General features: G+C 34.1%; 1 protein-coding gene across 8 annotated transcripts in view; it reads right to left on the bottom strand.

Moving 5' to 3' along the window:
- LOC126775435 (T-box transcription factor TBX3-like) overlaps positions 1-27,655 on the bottom strand; it is a 118,267-nt gene that overhangs the window by 47,332 nt on the left and 43,280 nt on the right. The gene's annotated exons all lie outside the window — the stretch shown is intronic.

The raw sequence follows: 27,655 nt of genomic DNA, 5'->3' as shown, positions 1-27,655 counted from the left end.
AAGACTTATCTATATACTTATATAAAGATCCGCCATCGATAAACAAAGTGATCTATTTTAATTGACACGGAAACATGGCCTCTTTTATTAGTGCACGTAGGAGTCATTATGACGTGCAGTTATTGTTTTTTTTTAATCTGTTAACGTTTAACATAGATTTTTGACAAGACAAACATCGTGTTACGGATAGCGTGCGTTGAGAATCGTTGTTTCCTATGCTCATGGTTTGTAAGACTTATATTTGAATCTACATGATGTAATATTGTCTCTTCGTGTAACATAAAATAATTAGATGTAATGTAAATTATGTAAAGTAGTGCAAAGTAAATTCTGAATTTATTATTATTGCTAGCTTTTTTTTCTTAAACTATCTATCAACAGATTTTTATATTTATATCGGAATATGAAATAGCATAATACGAAGGGAACCTTCGGCTTATTTTTGCAGAATATATTTTTTAATGTTTTTTTTTTATGTAATCGATACGCGCAGATCGCAATGCAGCGTCTCTGTCGCTTATAAATTATTGCTGGATTTTGTGGTGACTGAATCTGTGATACTTTTCTCCGCACAGGGCACAGGGGGTGTGAGGTTCCCCGCGGCATATTAATTGGTAACGCACAATCGACCAAGGTCAACGATATATATTCATCTTTTAAGGCATATACTACTATTTATTATTACTTATACCTCATTATTTAAATCTGATAAGGCACGCTGTGGTTATCGTGGTCGAAAATTTCGATGTTTTTTGTAAATATTTGGCTATGTTTTGTGGAAAGGTGAATAATAGTACAATTTTGAGATTACGATAAATAAAAGTTTTTTTTCGTTACCAATCCCACAATTCGAAGAAAGTTCGAGTGTTTTTTTTACATGGAGTCTTGCAAGTATCCCCCGGAAATATATTATCTATAATGAAAAGATATATATATTTAATTAATTTTTATATTGGGCTTTTGAAAATACACAAAAAATAACATTTTTTTAGTTATAGCATCGACGGATAAAAACTGCAGCGCTCGATGTTCGGTAGCTATTTGGGGGCACGGCAGTGCAATCGCCAAGTCTAGCACTAGCCTTAATTATGTATACGTAACTTTTTAGCTATTTCCTTACGATTCCGGCCTCGTTTATTCCTATAACTCACATATTTATGTCCGTATTATACCAAAAATAAACAACCTCTATCTTAATTCACCTTCTGGTCTTCGAACTATTACTTGGTGGGCTTGTCTTGATAAGGCAACAGACAGACACACAGAGTTACTTTCTCTATCTGCTAACACGAATACGTTCGCATAGTTTTTGATTTGATGAAATTACTCGCACCACTTATTGAAAAATAATATCCTGGGACATTTTTCACACACGGCCATCTGATCCCAAATTAAGCTTGTACAAAGCTTGTGCTATGGAAACCAGACAACTGATATACTACATATACTACTTTTCTTTTTGTAAATACATACTTATATAGATAATTACACCGAGATTCAGGACAAACAGACATGTTCATGCACACAAATGTCTGTCCTGGGTGGGAATCGAACCCACAACCTTCGGCGTGAAAGACAAGTGTTCTACCAACCACGCCAACCGGCTCGTCTTATTAAACTTATTGTAAAATGGTTGCATTAATTCAGAAACATTTGCGTGAGCGCAATAATGTTACAAAATTTTATGACAATTTTGTACAATTGGTTAAAAAACACGTTGAAATTCTGTTGCCAGTTCATTTCAGTAGAGCTATTCGGTAAGAACAAACTCGAAACTCACCTAATGTTATAATAATTATAACATTTCAAGAATACACGCATCAAAATAGTATATCAACCATATCAGTTGTCAACATTTCACGGGTGAGTAATGAAGTGAGTTCTTACAGAATAGCACTGCTGGTCTAGTTGGCTATTTCTAAAATTATGGTTTGTTAGATTTTTTAAAATCATTAAGCAAATTTAAGGATTTTATATTGAATAAAGATTTTGATTAACAAAGTAACTAATATTAAATATATATATATTGTAAGTGTTAACATTGAGCTCGACTTAGACGAAAACAAGAAAATGATGTCACTCTTAATCTTATTGTTACAGGCTTCGTGTTCGTGTCTGCGCACGCATTTCTATTTAAAGCATCGAAATACATCCTTAATCCTATTTATTAGCTTAAAATTAAATTGAAAGTATAATGTACTAGTGACTTTTTTATTGTATTAGGTAGACAGAATGACAAATGGACTACCGTTATATAGTCAGCACTGTCCATAGACATTTGTAAGAAAATTTAAGCAGGTGGCGCATTGGCAATGTAAGGGACATTGCCAATGCGCCACCTACAGGAATTAAACTGTTATGTCCCTTGTGTAAATACATCGTGTAAAACGGTTCATTCACTATACAAAGTGGACCACAAAAATATTAAGCATTACTCGACGGTAGAATATATGAGAGAGTGGTACCTATTCAGACGGGCTTGCACAAAGCCACTATCAAGTGAAAACTAAGACTATTCTCGATCGTTTACTTCATTGCTGGTCGTGTTTATAATAATATAATTTATAAATTATAATTAATATAATATAATTTATTAAATACTAAGACTATATATATATATACATTTCAATTTTTTTTAAAAAAACAAGCAAGAATTTTACACAGATAAAATATTAAAACTCAAAATGAATGCTCTTTTACGATTCAAATATATTTTCTAAATTCGAAAACCAGATTATTTAGCACATCAATAAACACGCACACGTGACACTCACACCGTACGATAAAAACTGTTATTGATTCGTAATTACTCGAAAATCCCCAAGGTTTAAATGTTTCATCTGTATCACTATTCAATGAACGCGAAAACAACGAACGACGTATAAAATAACGCGAATTCGCGCGGCGCGTTTGTTCCTCTCAAAGGACGCCGATTTGTTTGGCATAAAGACCTCTTTAAAGGTCCTATAGGTCTATATTGCATGCGAATTTATTCGCCCGGTTATTATTGCAATTCAATTAATGAACAATGTTCGGTCAGGTTTCTTCGTTTTAATGCAACTGACGGGTACTTTCGGTGAGGTTTCGTTAATGCGATCGTAATTAGGACCGTCCTTTAATTTCGAATATTTAATCGTTAAAACGCCGGTCTCTTGATCGCCAGATTTCAACATGGTTATTAAATTTTTATTATTTTAGGGATACACAATTCAACGAAATAAAATATATAAAAATAATGATAGCATTACGAGTTTCATATTTAATTTATATTAGGATAATAAAGAAAGTTAAAATATATACATGCATTGTTAATCTGTGCCCAGGCGGTTAATTTTCCTGCTCAATGCGTGCGGTAATTTTGTATTATCTGTGATCGTTTACGCCAGGAGGCCTCTTTCGAAAAGGTTCTTTATCCTGTAAATTCGAGTTCAAATGGCTACCGGTGTTCAACTGTCAATAAACACCGTTATAATCTGTCCTTTACATATAAAAACACTCAAGGCGGCACTTCGGTTTATCTCTTCATCCATTGCCCACAGCAAGCTCGTATTACTTCGACATTTTTTTACAATGATCAGATATTAAAACTTCACGCATAAATATTTTTTTTCATTGAATATTTCTTTCAAACAATCGTGAAATATAATCGATTTTGTAATTTAAGTCTTTTTATAGTAAATAGATTGGCAGACCGAGAAATGGGCCAACTGATTGTAATTGGTCACCGCCGCCCATAGACATTGGCACCGTGAGAAATATTAATTCGCCAACATACCACCAATCTTATCGCCATTTTTTTAGCAGAAGTTTCTGTTCTCAAAGGTAAAGATTCTCGAGAGTCTTTAGATATAATATTTAGTAATAGTATTGTATATTTATGTACATTTGTATGTACATAAATGTGTATAATAAGTAAATATTAGTGGCATTTTGAACAAATTACAATTAATATACTAGATTATGTAATGTCAGCAGCAACAAAAGGGCGTGAAATATTCAAGTTAATGATTCGAGTAAACGGGTTTAAAATATAGTTGTAAAGTTTTACAACACAACCCGTCAAGTTAAATGAAATCTTGAAAAATTAAATAACTTAAAGTGAATTCTAAGTTCATAGAACGTGTGCTTACTACAGCTTTACCTTTTATTGTTAAGAGGGTAATTAATTAACATGTATCTTAAACGATGATCATGGGTTCAAAACCGGGCAAGCACCACTAAATTTTCATGTGCTTAATTTGTGATTATAATTCATCTCGTGCTTGACGGTTAAGGCAAAACATCGTGAGGAAACCTGCATGTGTCTAATTTCATTGAAATTCTACCACATGTGTATTCTATCAAACCGCAATGGAGCAGCGTGGTGGAACAAGTTCCATCTTACCTTCTCAAAAAGGGAGAGGAGGCCTTCGCCCAGCAGTGGGACATTCACAGGCTGTAACTGTAAGGTAATTAGTTAAATTTTTTTTTTATTGAAATAGCTAGGCAGACTAACACATGGGGCACATGATGGTAAGCGGTTATCATCGTTTATATTGGCAAAATAAGAAATATGAACCATATCCCTTAAATGCTAACGCGCAAGGAACATCGAGAATTCGGATGTTATATCCCTTATGCCTGTTGTTGTACTTGCTCACTCACTTTGCAAACCGGTACACAACAGTACTAAGTATTACTGTTTGACGGTAGAATATGTGTTAACAATGCTGTATCTTCTTCTTTCGAATGTCAAATCAATAATGATAGAAAGAGAGAATTCAGTGTTTAACTAAACACGAGGGGTGTTAACAACGCTTGTAAGGCCGTTAGTATTAGTTGAGGTGGCGTGTTTCGACTTAGTTCATTATTGTTTACATTTTGGTGTAATTGTTATTTATTCATACGTTTTAGTATTTTATTAGATTTTTTAGCCGTATATATCAAAGGTCACGTTATTACTTTAATTAACTAGAAACACTTTACACTGAGCTTAATGAACAGAGTTATAATTAGGAATTCTTGTTTATTTTTTTAAACTTCAAAGTGAAAACGTTTCTGTGTGTAACGTGTAAGTGAAACGTTACTGACGCAAATAGTTTTCACATATACCTAATGAGTTATATAAATCAATCAAAGGGAAAATTGTAAGCTTACTTTTTCGATTGCGTATTGTCAAGTGCTTTGAATATTAATTTTCAAGCAGCGAAAGACAGTATAAACAGCAAGAATTTAGACCAACAACTAGTATTCGCGGCTTCGTCTTACGTTATTCTCGTATGTAATAAATCAATCAATTATAACGTATTTCAATTAATTAGATAAACGTCACGATTTTTCTAGAAATATTAATCACATTTTTAAAATGTAACAGTCGATTAAATCTTCATTTATTTTCAATTGCTGAATCATAGCTACAATTGTCAAATAGCCAAATTCAGAATATACTTTATATACTGTGGGCTTTCATACTTTTTTTATAGAATAGGTAGAGCGTGCAAATGGGCCACCTGATGCGAAGTGGTCACAATCGCCCATAGACATTGGCTTTGTATGAAATGTTAACCACACCTTACATATACTATACCGCCACCATTCTTGTGCCTCTAGTTACACTTTTGTACCGTCCGATCAATGTCTACGAAATTTATTAAAATCTCTTTTCTTACAAACCTCTTTTAAAGTTATTATTCAAAACGATAAACGATAGCTTAAACTATTTGTTTGCATGTATGTTAAGCCATAAAACTTTATCGTCTAAATAATTTTGTTTTCACATATCATAAGGCCCATGACGTCATTGAAATCTTGTTTAGCGGACGGTAGCCGTTACAGCTCAAAACCTGTATTACGAAAGTTCCACGGCTCGTTTGTTTTATTATTAAATTATGTATCAATCAATGATAATGATTGATCTCTAATTAAATAATATTTACAAATGTAGTTGAAATTCTAAATTCAAATAATTACACTTATACTTGATTTGTTACCTAAAGCCGTCATAACCTTCCATTACCGTACTTTAGACTTTCCTCTGCCATATATAAAGTCAATTAAAAAAGTACTAATCGTAAATTCATTTACAGATGGAATCTTAAAAATCGAACGTATTATAATTACTCTCGAAGTGTGGATATAAAACCTCTTTTTTACTTTCAGTATTAAAAATATCAAATAAATTAAAAGTAAATGATGTGCGGGCTTTATATGTTGTGAAATTATCATTTCACATTTATGACTGATATGTTTCCGCCCACGGCTCCGTCCGCGTATGAGGGTCCTTTTCTGTATCCCTGTCAAAGTGTATGCAAAATTTCATGATGCTCGGTTCAGTAGTTAAAACGTAAAAGCGTAACAAACAACCAAACTCACTTTCGCATTCACAATATTAGTTATTGAATTTTGAAGATATTTATATTATTAGTAAGTCACTTATAAAACAATTATTACATACGTTTAATTTTTTATATAATATTTGTACCTAATATTATAATGGTAATATACCATGTTTTCTTTTAAAACTTATTAGCAATAAGGGGCTTATTTTCATGTTTGTTATTGTGTTGGAATCTATTTTTTTACGACAAAGTATCAGTTTGTTTAGTCAATAATATATAAATTGTCAATAAGCATTCGCTTATTGCAAGAATATAGTTTATTTTAACATGGCTTTATTATGCTGTCCAATTGTCAAGTAATTATTGTAAAAAAGAAAACATTCGCAAAAAAATTAAAATCAAATAAAATGGGCATAAATGGCATGCACGTTCCATAAACCTAGACTTCATAATCGCTTACCATCACCTCATTGTATTTATATGTAAGCATATATTTAATTATATATATATATATATATATATATAAAGATCGTCCGAATTCAACCGTAATACTACCTTAACCATAGATTTATTGATGCAGATCATATAAAATTAATTTATCGCTACTTTTAAGGTTAAATAATTTAATTTCCCGCATCCATTGAATCTACACCGTGTGCTTACATTAGTCGGTGGTCGGTGTGGTGACAAAACAAATGAGTGTTTTAACGCTATCTCGGCTCCTTTCATCCGCCGACGACGGTAGCCCCCAGATATCGTCTCAATATAATCTAAGGCATTCATAGGGTATTATTCTGTACGAAAGAGATAACAAATGGCTTACGTTGAGATAAAGTGCCTCAAAAGATGCTCCTTTAAAAGGATTGAGTTGAAGGGTTTTCAGAGAATATGGCAATGATAACATTATTATTATTTTTTAATTTATATTATCAATTTAAAAATATTACATAGAATAATTCGTTTGTCGTTTCAATGGTTTTTCTGTTCCCGATCGCCCACTAAAACCGAGTTTAAATTTGACTTTTTATTACACGTTATCGTTGCGTTAAAACTTAACTTACATATTAAACTTTATAATTTTGCTTCGAAATTCTTTTAATTTTAATTAAGTTTTATATTATGGTAAATAAGTTATTTTAATACGAATTACGTCTAAAAACACGTTTAGTAAAGCTGGTAAGTTTGTGTGCTTGGACGCGCTTATCTCGAGAACTACTGATTCGATTTGAATAAATATTTTTGCGTTTGATAGTAATTTAATTGTATAAGGTTAGAAACTACATAACACACTTTGACCATAAGAAGCAGTAACCATAAACATCTTACGGTACTAAACCAACTCATCGTATTTAAATCAGGCTTGTATAATTGAAACTGAGCTACTAATTAGCAAAACATATACGGATTTACCTGATGGTGATGATCTCTTCCTAACCGATTTCGCCCACGGCGGTCACTCTCAAGAGAGATTATATGAGCACTGGACATAATATAATGTATGTGAATACAGGTGCACTTTCATAATCCGATGGGATGCTGACTCATGGCTGATATTGATAAATTTTCGACAAACATCGACCCTGAATTTGAATCCAAGACTTCGGCATCGGTGGCCTTTTATCTAGCCACTAGACCAACGAGGCAGTTACGGATTTATCTATAAAAGTTGTTTTGGAAGTGATCAGTTTTTATGGTGTGTTCTTCTTTCAAATGTCAAATCAATAATGACACCAAGAGAGAGATGAACGCTTAACGAAACTCACGCTAAGCAATATTTATAGGTAAGTTCGATAAGTAAAATGTATTATTTTTTTGTAATTAAAAAAGTTTAGCAAACGGACATTTCAGCATAAGACAATATTATAAGGATTCTTTATTTCGCAACGAAACTCAGAAAAGTTTGTTCGGAGGTTAGATGAAGTAACTGTTTTTTATTGTGTTAGAATTACGTCACATCAGTTTTTGTTTAGGAAGTTATAACGACATTTTTTTTTAAATCAAAATTGTAATAATAATTTGTTAATTAAGCTGTATTTATAAGTATAATTATTAACGCTAAACTTTTCAATTTCGAGAACGTGTCATACTTAAATATTAATATTATCGGTTTAATACTTCTATTTACAATTAATATATTTAACCTAAAAGCTTTCACTCATAATGAAAGTTAGGAAGTCTGTTTGGAAGAAAACTTTAAGCTATTAATTTTTTATTAATTTTTCATTAAACTTTAGTCTTCAAAATTCGTTCCTAAGCCCTGATGCTTTCTGGAAATAGTATTGTGTATATGTAATAAGATTCAAATATCTGTCTGTAAATGTACCACAGCTGGGCTAAGAAAGTTTGGAACTACATGTAAACTCATTGGTGCTTTTCAAGATTTGAACCCGCAATCTTCGGCCAGGATTCTCATGTTCCAACCATAGGGTTTCCAACCATATCTGTTTTTAATTATTACTATTATAATACTTTACTCATATTACAATTACAAGTGAGTGAGTGAGCCAGTGTAATTATAGGACAAGGGACATAACATATTAGTTCCCAAGGTTGGTGACGCATTGGAGATTTAAGGGATGCTTAGTATTTCGTATTTTTTTTTATAGTAGAAGAAAGCGGACGAGCATATGGGCCACCTGATGGTAAGTGGTCACCAACGCCCTTAGACATTGGCATTGTAAGATATGTTTACCATCGCTTACATCACCAATGCGCCACCAATCTTGGGAACTAAGATGTTATGTCCCTTGTGCCTGTAATTACACTGGCTCACTCACCCTTCAAACCGGAACACAACAATACCAAGTACTGCTGTTTTGCGGTAGAATATCTGATGAGTGGGTGGTACCTACCCAGACGAGCTTGCACAAAGCTCTACCACCAGTATAGTACCATTGGTATATAAGCGGCGGTGCCAACTAACCCAGTGGCTCATTCGCTAGCTCACCTAGCTATTTCAATATATTTTTTAACATATTACCCTCTTAACAACATCCATAGGTAAAGCTGTAATTTAATATTTATAATACCATGGTTAGTATTTCTAACACTCCCAATATATAGTGGTAATCATTGGTGGTAATGACTTATCAACAGGTGGTCTGTAATACAAAAAATATTAGTAGTATCCCCACGACCGTCGTTTTAAAAGGACCACCGACTCTCAATCGGCCTATCTTAACCAAGTACGTGTGCCGAAACACGGAATGTCACTCTTCAAAACCGGGACTGTTAACATTATTCGAGTTTTATCTTAACGGGATTAAAGAGCTACCTGTCTTTGGTAACGTTTTTATATATATACAAGACGCGTGTGCGACATCGTCTGTCTTGACGTTCGATTTTTAAATAGTTTCTGAAATTAATTATAGATTTACCAAGGCAGATTAGTGGATAGTACAATTGGTGTAGGTTCTTACGTAAATTATAATTTGTTTTTTTTTTTTTAATAATTCAAATCATGTCGTATGTATTCTGCCATATGTACAAAAAACCGCTATAGTACAGTGTGAAGAGTTAAACTAAAAACTATATTTTTAAACTAACTTACATTTAAAATAGTTTATCTAGCAATGAGCACTAACGATGTTTGTTTAAGCTTAGAAGTTGATCTACGTTGAAGCTAATACCCCGGGATTCTCTCCCTAGGAAGTGAAGGACCAAATAGGTGAACGTCAGGGCGCCACAGTAGCACGCGCAAGTGATCCCGTGGCACCCCTCGAAAAGACGGAGATCGCTGGTTTTTTAGTGAGTATTCCGGTGCGTTATGACGCACTAGGCGTTCTAAGCACCAGCGAGGCCCACGCTTCATGTGAGGGAAACGCGTAAGTGTTTTACCAGCGAGATAGAAAAAAAAACAGCCTTTAAGCGAACACTAAAAATACTAAACGTTTCAAATAAATTCGAAATATTTTTATTGACATATAAAACGCCTTTTCAAAATTGATAGATAGATTAAATATATTTTAAATAGTAATGTATAATAAACGAATCCGTGGGAAACATTCGTTAAATGAACGTACTCTTTCGTGTTTAAAGGTAAAAGTGATTTGGTTCGAGTGGAATGGACCGGCCGCTGCCCGCTGGCCGCTGGCTGACGTATAGAATTAATAAGCACTTAGACATACGCATACAAGAAATATTTAATCTGTTTAATATTCAGCGTTAAGTAATGAAAACACTATGTTAATTTGAATAATTTAGAAGTAAATAGGGCTTGGAACACGTTCATCTTAAAAGATTGCGGGTTCAAATCCTAGCGGGCAAGCACTTACGAGTATGTACCGACAGTATATACTCGGTAGTGTTTGAAATAAAAAAAATCTATCTGAATTTCTATGCTCTGAGATGCTTATTTCCGAACCCGTGGTAGATTTTAAGCAATCGATAGTGTAGCAGCTATTTTTAATTTTTATTTGTATACATTTAACGCTTTTATGTAAATATTGCTTGATAAAAAATATATACCTTTGGCTTTGACTTGAGTTTTCATGTGTAAATTCATCTCGTTTTAACCGGCGAAAGAAAACACATACATGTCTCTGATGAAGTTCTGCCACAGTTCTCCACAAAAGGAGAGGCCTTCGCTTAATAGTGAACCATTAACAAAAAGACACAACGAGAATATTCGAACCCACACACATTTATATATTTTTAAAGACAATTTTATTCATATATGAATATAATAAACTTCACTTTTATTTTAACGGGAAACGAACCTGTTATCCACCTAATTAGTTGACAATCCAGTGACCATGCTGAACATAGCGATGTTAATTTAAGCTCCAGATTACCATGCTAAGTTAAAACATTCAACTATTTAGAAGTATACGGCCTTACTTAAGAACGTTGTTTATACCACTATAACTAAACACTCGTTTCGTTAAACACTGATTTCTCTCTTTCTCTCGTCATTTATTTGACATTCGAAAGAAGAAGACACAGCATTGTTTAACTAATCAGCACCTAAAAATTTTTTTTTTGGTAAATACGATTCGGATTAAAGTTTTACTATGAGTGTTGGAAATTGAACTGAAATAATTGAATTTTTTTCTTTTTTTCTATCTGGGCGAGGTTGGCTTTGGCCGCTTGGCTTTTTAATTTATTTCTTTTTGTAAAAACTTGCATTTTTTTTTGTTACCTTGTTAGGCAAAATCTTATTTAAATACAAAATTTGAACCAAATTTTTAGAAGAGTTTCGGAGATACACGAAATATATGCATGCACATATTTACAAGAATTGATAATTTTATTTAATTTATATATAAAAATACATAAAATTCAGTATAATAAATAATTAATCGTATATAATTGTTCTTTCAGTGTGCAAATTTTCAGTTAATCCGATGTAGAGATTTGTTTAAAATTTTGCTGGATTTGAACCACACCTAGTAATATTAAGTTAAATAAAAGCTTGGAAATAAAATCAAATTGCAAATTAAATTCACAATTTAATGATAAAATTATAATGACATATAAGTAATTTATTTATTTCAAGTCAACTAAATGTTTACCCACCAAAATTTACGTCAGTCGGTACATGTTCATTTTCACTCGACTTATATTCAACGCTTATTATAATTAATGTGATTTTTATGATTTTCTACAAGGCTGCGGTTAGCCAGTAATTGGTTTAAATAACGTAATGCGACGTATCACTAATCCAGCTGTCTTCTTCATTTTTTAATTTAAAGCACCTGCTAATAACATAATATCTACATATGCGTTATATTATTAAAAAAATCTCGTATTAATTCAAATACAGAATCCCATGTATAAATTCATTTTAGTTATATAAACATATTTAAAAAGTAAATCGTAATATGTAGTTGAAAATAATAATGGATTGTATTTTAGAATATAGTTAGGTAGAGATAGTTAGGTCGTTTTAGAGAGGATATAAAGCAAAAAGTATTCTTCAGTTTTACAGGGCCTCCATCAGTCGGGGGGCCCGGGACTCACCCGCTTACCGTTAAGGAATTTCGTGACTGAGTAGAACAAGAACGAAATGATGATGGCTCATTTACTATTACATACATAATTAATACAAATGTGCCTTCACCGTTCGAGTTTTATAATACTTGCTACCCGTCTCGGCTTCGCACGGGTAGAAAAAGGTTCTGCATAGAATGTTTATATCGTAATACAAATAACTCTACATATACTAATACATATCACTAGATTTACGCGGCGCACGCTAGTAAAGCTCCAAGTCGGCAGGATTTTTTCCGACATCTTCAACAATCATCGTCATATTTTATTCAATTTACTCCGTACTCCGTAACAGCCTGTGAATGTCCCACTGCTGGGTTAAAGGCCTCATCTCCCTTTTTTGAGGAGAAGGTTTGAAGCTTATTCCACCACGTTGCTCCAATGCGCGATGGTGGAATACACATGTGGCAGAATTTCAGTGAAATTAGACACATGCAGGTTCTCTCACGATCTCTCTCTCCTTCACCGTAAAGCACGAAATGAATTATAATCACAAATTAAGCACATAAAAATTCAGTGGTGCTTGCCCGGGCTTAAACCCACGATCATCGGTTAAGATTCACGCGTTCTTAACGCTGGGCCATCTCGGCTTTTTTCAAATAAATTTACACAAAACCTTAATAAATTATACACCTAAACCATTCTCATGAACCATTCCGTAAATTGGTGAAAATCGTATCAAAATCTGTTTGATCTTTGAATTTATCGCGTATTATTTCAGACAGACACACGTGGTGGATTTTATACTATGTAGTGATTTTGATAGATTTTTCAGTGTTTTCCAGGTATATATAATTTATATTTTAAAATATGTTCTCGATAGTCTATTATGCAAAATATTCTGCTTAACTCGTTTAAAAATATAATGGCGTGTTCTAATATTACTTAGAAAAATTATTATTGATTTCATGAGATAGAGTTTGTATGTATAACAGATCAATCGTTACGGTTAAGATCTTACCACGAGATGTCTATGTATGGTTACCATACGAAACCTTTGAATACGGCGTCTAGGAACTAATCGACCGTGTCCAACAACTCATGCGTATTCGATATAATTCGTCAAACGGGTTGCTCATGTCGGTCCGCGTCTATGATGTGTAAGAAAATAGGACACATTATATAAATATTTCTTTATATATATAGTATAGGTAGGCGGACGAGCATATGGGCCACCTGATGGTAAGTGGTCACCAACGCCCGTAGACATTGGCATTGTAAGAAATGTTAAGCATCGTTTACATCGCGCCACTTGGGAACTAAGATGTTATGTCCCTTGTGCCTGTAATTACACTGGCTCAGTCACCCTTCAAACCGGAACACAACAATACCAAGTACTGCTGTTTTGCGGTAGAATATCTGTTGAGTGGGTGGTACTTACCTAAACGAGCTTGCACAAAGCCCTCCCACCATACTCGCTTTGGTGGGTGAGTGGACTAGTGTAAATACCGACACATCGACTCTATATACTTGACAGTCATCTTACTTAATAGCATCAATTAACCATATGAATATATTTTTAATTTTAAAAAAATATGTTAGTCTTGTAAAATAAGTTTATTTAAAAAGAACATTATAAATAAGTTATATTATTATAACAAGTGCAATACTATATAAATATACAAGAATTATTATTTATTGATTTTTGAGTAAATTGTATGAATATATAAATTTATTTTCATTGTAAAATAGGCAGACTGGCTTTATGACATGACTAATAGAATGTCTAGTATTAAAAGAAATATTTACAGTTCCTTACATCGCCAATACGCCACCAACATTAAGAACCAAGTTATTATTACCCTGTAGTTACACTGGCTCACTCACCTTTCAAATAGGAACCCAACAATACTAAGAATTGCCACTTGGCGGTAGAACATATGATGATACCTTACAAGACGATCTTGCACAAAGCCCTACCACCGAGTAAGAGTATTATAACATTTTGATTGATGAGAAGTGACACCTGTTTCTTACCGGTTCCCCTTTGTAGAATCTAGATTTTGATGTGGTGCGTTCCGAAGCTTTACGCTGAATTTATCTTGTAAAAGCCTACTTGAATAAAGTATATTTTTTAAAACAATATATCAGAAATTCCATATCAAATATATTCTTACAAATATCGAAATATGTAAGCCGAAAACGAAAATATTTCTTTAATATCACTTTCTCTGACGCCCCCTCGCATAAGAAAATATGTCTAACTGAAAAACAGCCGAATATCAAAAACACTTATATGCGGAAAATGTAAAATTGTCGTTTTCACGAATGAAAGAACAGGTGTGAGGGATAACTGGCAATATAGTAAAAATATTCGCGTAACAAAATGAATTCCTAGCGAGTTTGAAAACAAAGATGACGAGAAATGCTTTGAGAGAATGGAAGAAAAACGCTGTTCAATCGATTAATATCGATTTAGAACTTTCTCATCTAGTGTGAGAAAGTTCTAAATCGATATTAATAAGAATAAACAATGACAATTATATCCTTAATATATTATTTACCGATGAAACTGGAATTAGTACTTATAATATCTAGTATACTACCTTTACCCTAAAAATGATAATCATTTACAAAAAAAAAAGTAAATGAAGCGTTATGTTTATAAAACACTTTTTTAATATTTAATGAAAAGTTTTTACGAATTTAGTATCGTCTGTTCTAATAAAAAAAAACTAATTCATATCAAATATGAGATTTCATTTTCAAAAGAACGTTTTCATGTTACGCGTTTGTGTTACAATAAGATTGATAAAAGGTACAATATAATAGCAGTTTGCGCACCGAATGAATGAAACGAATAAAAACTTTGATTTACGATGTGGTGACGAAATTAATCGTTTAAATCTTTTCAATGTTTGCTTGTGTTACGTCAGTTTTTGAGTAAATTGTATGAATTTAATTCATATTAACACATTGAACGTACGCAATGAATTTTAATAATATATAGATTAGTTTTGTTTAGGCAGATATACGAATGCAAGCGAACACAGTGGAGTTTTTATTTGTATTTTTTATTATTGATCTCATGCTGTGTATTGAAATAAAACATCGGACACATGTAGAATAACATTCTGACATATGTAACTGTCAACTATTGTAGGGTGAATAAAGCTTCCAACCTTCATTAATAAAGGTTCCTATGTATCCGCATAGTTATACTATCGTACTTTATCATTGTTGTAAAAAGTAATAAAGTCTTCAAGTATTTCCGATGCAAGTATCGTAAATGTAAACAACGGAAAATGATTACGAAAGTAAACAAAATATAACATTCGCAAACACTGTACGAACGTCACAAAGAACTGTGGTGTGTCAACTATGACAGCTTTATGGTTTCTCCATGCAAATTGACCAACGAATTGATGGTTCGACGCCTCACGTCATATTTCAAACATCGAACTGACATAAGAATTGTTTTACCCAAAAAAGTTGGGTTCGGGAATTTTCGCGGGACAGTCACGTTTGCTATGACAGGAGGTTTGTGTGGCTACAAATATATCATATCAATATTATTGCATATATTATTGTAAGCGGAGGCATTAGCGGTATTTTATAGAGCGTTTTCTGGAGCTGCTGTCAAATCGCTACACGCTAATGTATCATGTATTACGAATGCGTGAAGTTCAAGTCGCGTGTTCGACTTTGACTAATGGTTAGGCTTGGTGGTTTATTGTAGAACTTTAAAATGTTACGTTCAACTTCGTATTTACAAAAGAATTTCCATTCATTCATTTAATGACAAAATAACAATAACAAGTCTGATATTATTTAAATTAATAGACTGAAGAATAAAACCATTTGATATTTTTTATCAACAAGTAAATATTATTTTTAATACCTACTAGCTACCCATCCCGACTTTGGAAGGGTAGAATATGGGTAAACATAACGTTTATATCCTAATACAAATAATTTGAATGGTTTACGTTGCACACTACAGTGAAGTTCTCAGTCGGCATGATTTTTTAAGATTTTAAGTATCGTCCTCATATTACAGCCAATTTTCACAAGGCCATAATTATACACCTAACCTCACGAATCACTTTTTCCATTGATGAAAACCGTAGCCGTTCGATAGTTTTGAGTGTCTCACGTTCATACAGACAGACGGGCCGGTTGGCGTAGTTGGTAGATACTTGCCTTTCACGCCGAAGTTTGTGGGTTCGGTTCCCACCCAAGACACATTTGTGTGCATGAACATGTCTGTTTGTCCTGAGTATGGGTGTAATTATATATATAAGTATATATTTACAAAAGAAAAGTAGTATATGTAGTACATCAGTTGTCCGGTTTCCATAGCACAAGCTCCGCTTAGTTTGCGATCAGATGGCCGTGTGTGAATAATGCCCCTGTATGTTTATTTATTTATTTATACTTTCTGTAATTATTTATACGGTCTGAGGATGAACATGTCTAAGACCAAAATCATGACTAATCGCCACATACGTGCACCTAACATAATCGTAGGTAAGGACACCGTACAGGTGTTTAGCGATTATACCTATCTTGGACATCGTTTATCATTTGATCAGAAATCTCAAATACAGGAGATCGAACGACGCATTGGATTAGGGTGGGCTGCTTTTGGAAAGCTCGAAGATACGTTGACATCCAAACTCCCACAATGCCTCAAGACCAAGGTGTTTAACATTGGTTAAACACCTTGTGTCTTGCCCATACTCACCTACGGTGCCGAAACATGGACGCTTACTAAGCATAACATGCACAAAATAAAAATGGCACAAAGGGCGATGGAGCGTGCTATGCTAGGCATCTCCCTCGTTGATCGTGTACCAAACGCAAAAATCCGACGAAAGACAAAAGTCGAAGATATTGGGAAGCGTATCACGACGTTAAAGTGGAGATGGGCTGGACACTTGGCCAGACGAGAAGACGAGAGGTGGACTAAAGTCGTCACGGAGTGGTGGCCTAGAGAAGCAAAAAGGCCAGTGGGCAGACCACTCGCCCGATGGTCAGACGATTTTAGGAAAATGGAGGGTGCTCAATGGATGCGACTAGCACAGGACCGGGAGAACTGGCGCGCCTGTGAGGAGGTCTATGTCCAGCAGTGGATTAACGTGGGCTGAATATGATGATTTATACTTTGTTTTATAATATGTTATATGTAAATGAATCATATTGTTTCTCGGATAATAAAAAAATAAAAATAAAACATTGTCAATTTAGTCAATGTTTTTTTTTTTAAATTATTATATATATATTTTATTGTTTTGCTGTTTGTTAACTGTTGAATCTTCATAATTATTATTTATAATTTGCTAAATTGCTTGTTTACTGTCATAAATGAATTAGTTTTAAGTGGAAACTTGATTAGTGTGTGAATGAGTTCATTGTTGTATAATGTATGTGGTGTGTACTGTATGTTTCCCAATTAATAAAAATAAAATAAAATATATTCTGACATGTAAGTAGCACAATGAACATCTTGAGATGCCTCGAATATGCAACTAAATGGCGTGGAGTTTGCCATTCCGATGGAAACATGTTTGTCACAAATTTCCATGACTATCTATATAACATCTCACGCTACAATCGCTTGTCAATAGCTAGCTTTACGTAGCGTTTTACGACAAACGGAAGAGGAACATGGAGGTGCTACCTGATGGAACACCGTGTCACCATTTATTTTCAAACTTGTTTTTATTTTGCGTGTTCCCCTATTTTTATAATTCGCAACTATATTAGCCATTTTATTGAAGATAATAGAACCTTTAATGCTATATATCATAGATTCAAACCCCAGCTCGAAGCAAAAAGAGTCATCTGATTCTCTATCGAGAGATGATCAATAGCACACCCATGCTTTGCCCCATCAATGCTTTATTATGCCTCGATAAGCCTGGTCGAATTTGATAATGAGAATAATGGGAATAGATAGTGGATACATCTATGTGTTGTTTACTTAATATCTCCTACCTGGTTGGTTAGTCACCATTGAGAAATGCCGCTGTAGCCGAAATTAGGTAAATATTGTCACCATCATTCCTTATGAGGATTTTTCGTCATTCCTATAAAAATATAAATTTCGCTTTTACGAGCTGTCTATTTTAATATACATACAAATGTAATAAATTGGTATATTTAGCCTTATATTGGTCACGAATACAAATACGTTGACGAGAAAGAATATTTTATAACAAATATGTAAAAAGCGAAGCTTTCACACCTAAATTACACCGTCAAGCATTCAAACGTTACACATAAAAAGGAACAACACGAATCGTTAGTTTAGCACCCCCCTTAATAATAGGTGATTTGCCCCCTAACTCACATACGAAGATACCAGTGTTAGGAGACCTCCAGCGTAATGATTGGGTCGTAACATTTTATATGCAAGGTAACGATTTCGTAAAGAGAAATGGGGGTCGTATCTATTTGGTGTAGAATGGATGCGTGTCTTCAAGCCATCCCGGTTTTACGTAGTTCCAGCCTAATGCCACTTGTATCGGACCTTTTATAGTCACACGCTCGGGTCTCGGTGAAATGTGAACGTCGAATTTCGAAACTATGCTACCGGTGATGGTTTTATTGGCCCTAAAGGTAGAATATAACTTTGAGTGTTTCCAAATTTGCGGTGTTATTTCGTTATTTCCAAGTATTCTCACGGTTTTATGATTAAAGTCGTAAACGTTAATAAAACTTACAAGAGATCGTATTAAAAAGTTTTCTATAAACTATTTTTCCAAACAGCGCGTAGATTATATTGATGTGTGATTTTTTTATTTGCATCTATATATCTATTTTTGACACATTTGAATGAAGTTCTTAAGAACGAACATTAACTTAATATAAAGTTTGAATTTTTGTTTACACTGACTCGCAAAATAAATTTAATAAAAACCTCTTCGAATCGACACAAATACGACGGTAAAATACTTTCAAATGTTGCCCAATAAGTATTTTTCTTTTTTTAAAAGACGTGACAAAACGAAATCGCGGTGTATTCAGCCGTTTGCATTAATTCATTCGCTTTAGAGCGGTGTGGAGTTCAAACAAGTGTCGTTTTCTCAATTTTCCCGCCAATTTTCGGTCGACAAAATGGCCGCTGCTCAGGCACGGTGTGACACGCACGTTTTGTTGCACGCAATCAACTTTATTTAAAGGACATGTTATCTAGAAAGTATGTAAATTATTTATGTCTATTGATATAAAAAATAAAATATTACACGGATTTACTTTTCACGAAAATAGTTTCATTTTTTAATTATATTTAGTTTTTATTTCGAAGAATGGATGAAGCGTGAGTGGTTTGTGGCACTCAAATAAGTGCCAAGTGCGAATTGTAAATATTAACATTGTCACTGTGGTCGAAACAGCTCTTAACATGTAACTAAAGAAGGGTGATCGCAAATATACACGCAGACAAACAGATTATAAGTGTTACTACAAGTTCACGATGTGATATTTGAAAAAAATAGTACAAAAATATGAATCAAATTGAATAGAAAAAAAAATACAGCTTACAATGCTTAAAAGAAAATATTTTTTTATAATGACACCGATTCTTGTACTCTTTTTTTGTATAAAGCAACAAATATATACCCGAATAAAGCCGAGATGGCCCAGAGGTTAGAAAGTGTGAATTTTAACCGATGGTCGTGGGTTCAAATCCGGGCAAGCACCACTGAATTGTCATGTGCTTAATTTGTTTCCACCCAACCGCGTCGGAGCTACGTGGCGGAATAGGCTCCAAGCCTTCTCTTCAAAAAAAGAAGGAGGCCTTAGCCCAGCAGTGGAACATTCACAGGTTTTTACTTAATACCCGAATTTATTGTGTTGTTTTGGTGATAAAATAAGATAATAGCAGTTACGCATGTGTACTTTAATGTTTTAAATACCTACTAGTTACTACTTAACATCACGTAGTTAATTATAAAAATTATATAAATAAACAAATAAAAATGATATAATGACAGTAAAATTTAAGTATATTCTATATAAGAAACTAAACAATTGTAAAATGTAATCAGTTTCTCACTTATTTCTCACTTATGTCCTGATCGTTCGTATACAGTTTTATAAGTCGCATTTATTTGTTTTGACCCATAGTAGAGGCAGGCGTATTGTGCTACAAAAGTGCATTTGATCCGAACTCGCCTGCAAATATTTAACATCCCATGGGAATGTGTGCAACGCGAACTTTACTTAAATATTAGATAGAGAGTGACAGCACGATTATTAAAACGAGATAAACGATTTAGTTATCAAAACAGAATTAAATATTATTGAATCTGAATGAATTAAAATAAAAATGTTTTTCTATGTTCATATGCGCACTTTTGGATCTTTTTTTTATAGGTAGGCGGACGAGCATTGGGCCACCTGATGGTAAGTGGTCACCAACGCCCATAGACATTGGCATTGCAGGAAATGTAAACCATCGCTTACATCGCCAATGCGCCACCAATCTTGGGAACCAAGATGTTATGTCCCTTGTGCCTATAATTACACTTTAAACCGGAACACAACAATACCAAGTACTGCTGTTTTGCGGTAGAATATCTGATGAGTGGGTGGTACCTACCCAGACGAGCTTGCACAAAGCCCTACCACCAGTAGACATGTTACTACCGGTTCGGATTGTAGAATCTACTGAGAAGAATCGATTCTGACAAGAAACTTACTGTTTCTCAAATGAGATACAGTCAACAATGTATGTTAGATAAAATATGAACTCCACGCTTTTCTACCATCTAAATACATGAATATATATTTCTAATGCGTTAATAGGCAAAGATTATTACGTTGCCATTGCGCAGTTATATCAACTTACACACAAATAGGGAAACTGAAATTAAACTAATTAGTACAACTGTGTTCAGATGTGACGATTGTCGTACAGCGTCTCTAAGCCAAGCTAATTTGAGAGCTAAGACTTGCTGCCCTTTTTAACTTCACGCACGAGAACGAGACAGCAATATTTTGGTTTTGTGTAATTAAGTCGAGAGATTGTGTATTACGGAATCTGGTCCATTATATATTCAATTGAAAAAAAAAAACACCTAACATCTATTTTTTTTTCGCATACGTCACGCACTAGGTCCAGATATTTTTAATGTTAATTTTAAACGTTTGCAGTAAATAAATATTCTATCAACTAATGTAAATAAGGGTCATTACGTTTATATATACCTATATATATTTTGTTAACTTACGTAGAGCGCCATTAATCGGATCGTAGCGTAAGTATAACCTCAATAAGTCAAGTTTAGAAGATACATGATCACTAACATACGCACTAACAAAACTTACAGTAAGATTCCCACTGAGCCAAAGCCTCTTTTTGAGAAGTTGGAGGATCGCACCACGCGAATCCTTTACGGATTGGTGAGTTTTCACATGATTGATGTTTTTCATCACCTTCGCAAATTGTAAACAAACGCATGAAACATCAGTGTTGCTTACCCGAATTTGAACGCCATTAAGTTTAAAATTTTCAACCACTGGGCCTTGGCTTCGCTCCGACGATGACTGTTTGTATACTATAAAAATTTAAACATATATACGTGTTTTATTGAGACGGTATAACATTGGCTTTACAATGTCGGATGAGCGGCCGGCGTAGCAGGTGAAGATAATAATTTAATATAAAACACGCGCCATAATATCTAAAGACGATTGAACTTAGATAATATGAAAATGTAGAGTTAATTATATCATAATCATGTTAATTATTGTCAATAAATAATTTGGATTAAATTTTTTATGTTTAATTAACTTATTTCTTGAACGATTCGATTTTATTGAAGCGGTATTAATTACTGTTTGATAGTTAAATATGTAATTTGTAACTGTCTAGTGGCTAAATGTAAGGCCGCAGACCCGGAGGTCTTGGGTTTAAATCCCAGGTCGGACTAATGAAAAGTTTTTGAGTTTTTTTGTCGAAAATTTTCAATAGCAGCCCGGAGTCTGAAAGTGGGATGTGTGTACACTCCAGTGCCTCGGATAGCACGTTAAGCGATTGGCCCTGCGCCTGAACTCTTTCCGGTCGCGTCGGATTGCCGTCCTATCGGATTATGAGGGTTGTAGTGGATGGTAAGTGGTAGTGAATTCCAAACGCGATTGTTTATCCATCAACCTAAAGTAGAGTGGAGAAATAAGCGTCAAGCTTCTCTGTAAAATGAGAGGTGGCTTTTGCCCATCAGATGCACGATTGTTGATTTTTTTAAAAGTAAATATTCAAAATAACTCGTCACGGGATTTTTTCATAGAAAAATAAATATAATCGTCACTCTCCTACTTGGCTACTTAAAACAATATGGCTGTAAATAACAACAATAGGGAATATACACTAAAGGCGCGGACATTGCGATTATGCAGATTCGGTAGGCTAGCTCTAAACCTATCAGACAGCCAATCTGGATAAAGGTAAATAGTCTGTCTCAGTACAAGGATCACACGACCTAGATGCATCTACTTGATTAGTTTACAAGCTTACGTAAATATACCTAACCTAAACTAACCCTAACCCTACACACTAAACTGAAACCTAACCTAACCTTTGTCTTCAGACAACCTTGCTTGATCTGAGTCTGATTTAAAAATTAATTTTGACTCTTATTTATCTAAAGCATTATGTCGCTAATTGTTTATCACATACCCATGTCTCGAAAAGATAATATTATTAAAATATGTACGCGATCGACTCAACATGATTACCGGCGCCTACACGCAATCAAGATTTTAATGAAAAAAAAACGGCTTAAACCATCCTAGCAGTCAACGATGCAAACAGGATTAAAATTTACACTTCGCCCGTCAACAAAGAACATTTGTATCCCTTACCTTAAGCAATGTTATTAAAAAAGATCTTTACTCATTGTCTTTTGTCGAACGCGACGTTTCACGCACACAAGAAACGAGACGAGATACGAAATCGTGTTGTTAACTTTTTTATACACGATTCCGTTATAAAACAAACAAATCATCGATCGTACCAAAAAGTCGCCGTTTAGTTTACAATTTAACTTTTTTCGACGACTCGTATATCACCGTGTTTCGCAGCAGGTGGCTGAGCAGTTAACAAAAAACAAAGCCACCGCCGCCGCCACTACCTCAACATGTAAGACGTCAAATTCTCAAACAATACTTCACGTACACGGCGCCCTATTCTGAAAACCGCGCGACCGCAGCTCTCGATAATTAATCCATTCCAACCCTATCGCCATTCGAACCGGTAAGACGGCGATAACCTCGCTCACCCACTTACGAGCGAGATTTTATCAGCCCCACTTAATAGAGAACAATTTGCGAGGGCTCACCGATCTGCTGGATGCCTCGATGCCTCCCAAAGGACATCACCTTTTGATCAATAACTGTATATAAATTACGGAGCATATGCCCTTTCTTGTTCGAGCGAGCGCACCGGTTTGCCGGCCTTTGTACCTCGTAGGTATTTATTTATCGGAAACCCGTGCGAAACTTCGTTTGTTACGTAAAAAACTTCTTAAAGAAGAATTTGATTGGAATCGGAAACATTACCCGAAGACGGCCAAGTTCCTCATTTCGAGGATTTCAAGGTGAGCGAAGTTTGTTTTAGAATTAATTGTAATCATCAATTGCGGGCCGCGCGGCGGATCTACAAACTCTTAACTCGCAAATCTTTCAATATTCAGTGCAGCTGTATTCACGGCCGGGAAGACACCGCTTCGAGAGTACAATGCTCTACTTGAAATGAATTAGACGCTCGAAAGACGCCGGTTGCGGATTAGCCCTTCACAATTAAAACTGGTAGACGGCGCTTTTCGTCATCTTTGACGTGTAAGCCCCAGAATACACCCCCGGCGGCGAGCTACGTCATTGTGAACGCTCAAGATGTTTTGATTTGTAAAAACGGGTGCAGAAGGCTGCGATTAGCGAGATCGGAACGTGGAGTTTTTGTGCTTCTCTTTGTGACACAAGCTGTTCATTCGTGTAGTTATGGTGTAATTTGGTATGAGTTTTTATGGCACAAATTAACAGGGAAAATATATTGCGTTATGGGATACTATGTTAATATGATAGTCACGTATCCTTGAATGGTACTAAGAGTTTTGGTAGCTTTTGAAAGTATACACCATATTAACGTACTTATGTAGTAGATACGCAAATGTTCCAATGGTTTGGTTGGTTGGTAAGTGTTGGCCAATTGGCCCGTCGCCAAGTATGGCCGACTATAAAAGCGTCGGTCATTTTAAAAACTCATCCGCAACGATATTCTTTTTTTAAACTAACGACACTTAATTTGGTATTGTATTTATTTTTTGCATATTTCAAGACGTAGATTTTGTATAATAAGATATCTAAGGCTATTTTATTTTCGTTCAATAATAACATAGCCAAGCTACCTTGTGGACCTACTATTAGCTCTTCGTTTCGTTGGACTGATGCCAAACATTCCTATGGTAGCCAAGTGACGGTGAGGCATAAAAACGTTGTATTAATAGCGTATATTATATAAGGTATCTTATACATAAGAAGTAGTATAATGAAAATTAAAGATGCATTGCTACGCATCCTATTAGCTATTTTTATTATTATATAAAATAATAAATTTAAAATTAAACATGCGAAACTAAACCCAAATTCGAATTGTGCTATAAATCACAAATAAAACTAATTATAAAATAGTTGTTTTTTTTTGTATTAAAATGTCAACACGTTTTAGTACCTAACCTAACCCGTAAAATATATGAATTAAATATTCCAAATTATTAGTAGATAAGCGTGGCAACCCTAACACTTGGGTCCGAATAGCCCAATAAAAGGCGATCAGGCGCCATCCTTTAATCCAGCAATTATAAACGCTTTTGGCGACTGTTAAAGAGTTAAAAATGTCATTATAATTGACGACACGCCAATTTATATCTTAGCGTTGTAATAAAATCCAGTTCTAACTGAGAGCATTGTAAATAATCCTGATTGCCGGCAATATATCTACTTACGGGCTTTGATTTGACAGTGCCGAGTCATTGACGGCCACAGATCTATGTATATTTAGAAATGACAATCACTGTCCGTATAACGTATCGCAATAAAATATAATTATACCATACAATCGAACATTATTTTATACTAAAGTCTATATTATATACATGGTCTTGATTAGCCGATATTTTTTTTTTTTATAGAATAGGAAGGTGGACGAGCATATGGGCCACCTGATGGTAAGTGGTCACCAAACGCCCTTAGACATTGGCATTGTAAGAAATGTCAACCATCGCTTATAGCGCCACCAACCTTGGGAACTAAGATTTTATGTCCCTTGTGCCTGTAATTACACTGGCTCACTCACCCTTCAAACCGGAACACAACAATATCAAGTATTGCTGTTTTGCGGTAGAATATCTGATGAGTGGGTGGTACCTACCCAGACGAGCTTGCACAAAGCCCTACCAATGCGATACAATCTACATAATTTTACCACAAAGCCATTTAGGCTTAAAGAATTACGTATTATTATAATACGGATTTTCAAGATCATATTAACTTACTGATATCCAGCTCAGTGATAAGTTGAGCTTGCGGCACCTAATATTTAGTGTTAAAAGAATAGGTAAGTAATATGACAGTTCTATTGTACTCGTTGTTCTAAGGTGCGAGTATTTTTCTTCAAGAACTGTAGTTCAGCAGCAATGACCTTCAAAAAGCTTTGTTAGTGGTTTCTTGGTTGAAGACCAAATCTTCTTTTTACTATTTTACATAAATATATATGATTACAGAACTATTTTGTTTACAATTATAATTATTTTGCATGTATAATTTACAATGCATCGGTAAATAAATAGAAATGTATTTTATTATTTCACTTAGTATGTATTATATCCGTGTCTCAAAAACCTCTTTTAAAATATAGGCATTTTAACCGATAATATTTACTAAATATGTTTTATATGACATAAATGTGTTTTATATTTGTCAAAAAATCTTAAAAACAAACATACATATAAAAAATAACACAAATTTGTATCGATTTTTAACAGTCAAAGAAAATGAATTTATGTGAAAAATACCCTTAAAAAATCCGTTTCGAAGTTCAATTTGCAAATATAACTCGTATTCAAACTTCTTATCTTCATCCAAATAATAAATGGCCAAACGCATGTTTAAAAAAGAAAAGATTTTTTTTTTTCCATTAAAAAATACCGTGCCATATAACAGTCAGCTGTTGTCAAAATTCTACGCATACCGCGTTGAGACCGTCGTTATTTCAATTACCCCTCGTCAAAGACAAAAGACCTGACACGAGAAAAAACTTCAAAAAAAAAACGAAACAAACGCTCATCAGTGGAATTAAAAAAATCGTCTTATCTATGATTGGATCGCGGTCGTGTAAACGCATTCGTGTGTATTATGTTAGTCGGCTTTTCGGTAGCGTTTTTTTTGGAAATCGAACTGGATAGTTTTTTTCTAGAAGTTTCCGATGGGATATCCGCATCTTTTTTAAAACTATAGTTGTATAATATACACAGGTTTAATTCATACACATATGGCTTCTATATTTGAAATATTAAAATGAAATTTATAAATTAATTTTTTTTATTTAATATATTAATGACTGTTAATATTCACAACAGCAGAAAAGTCGTCTAGATATTTTTTTCACGCTCATTATAACGTTCGTGTATTAAATTAAAAAATCAATCACCCCTCATAAAATATGTCCGATAAGTGGAAATCGAGTTACCCCAGGTTATCGAGAAATTATTCAACTATGAACAATTATGGCGCGGCACTTGGGCAGAATGGCGAAAATCCAAGCCTAACTAGTCTTGCTTAATCTGTTGAAGTAGTGTTGTAACTACGCTAATCGATAAACGGTATCAAGGGAATGCGAGGCTAAAGGCCATTCAGCCAGACGGCGTATTTTTTTTTTAAATGTGCGAGCGTGACTTTAAATTGTAATAAAAAAAATTACATGTTGACAAGGTATACGTATATATGGAAATATATTTAATGTTTACGTTTATATCTTTATTACTCGCGTTATTGGCCGCTTTAAGCAAAATAATAGATGTCACTTTTATTATTACATATAAAAAACAAAACATGACAAGCTTATTATAAAACGACAATAATTACAAATAACAATATTTTTTAATAATAGATAATGTAACTTTCATGACGTAGGTATCTTAGTGTATGCCTTAAGTTCTCAAATTAAAAAAAAAACACGAAATCGAGAGCACTTGACAGGACAAGTTTAATAAAGTGTCAATTATTGTATTGTAATATTTTTTTAATAATGAAAAATGTTATTTCTAATCGTGTCAGCAGTCTCAGTGTATGGCAGCCTTAAGTTCAATAGGTTTGTGGTACAACTGAAGCTTATTGGCACTCGATAG

The sequence above is a fragment of the Nymphalis io genome, chromosome 18, assembly GCF_905147045.1.
Source record: "Nymphalis io chromosome 18, ilAglIoxx1.1, whole genome shotgun sequence".
In the NCBI taxonomy this organism is placed as follows: Eukaryota; Metazoa; Arthropoda; class Insecta; order Lepidoptera; family Nymphalidae; genus Nymphalis; species Nymphalis io.
This window is presented reverse-complemented; position numbering and strand designations above follow the sequence as displayed.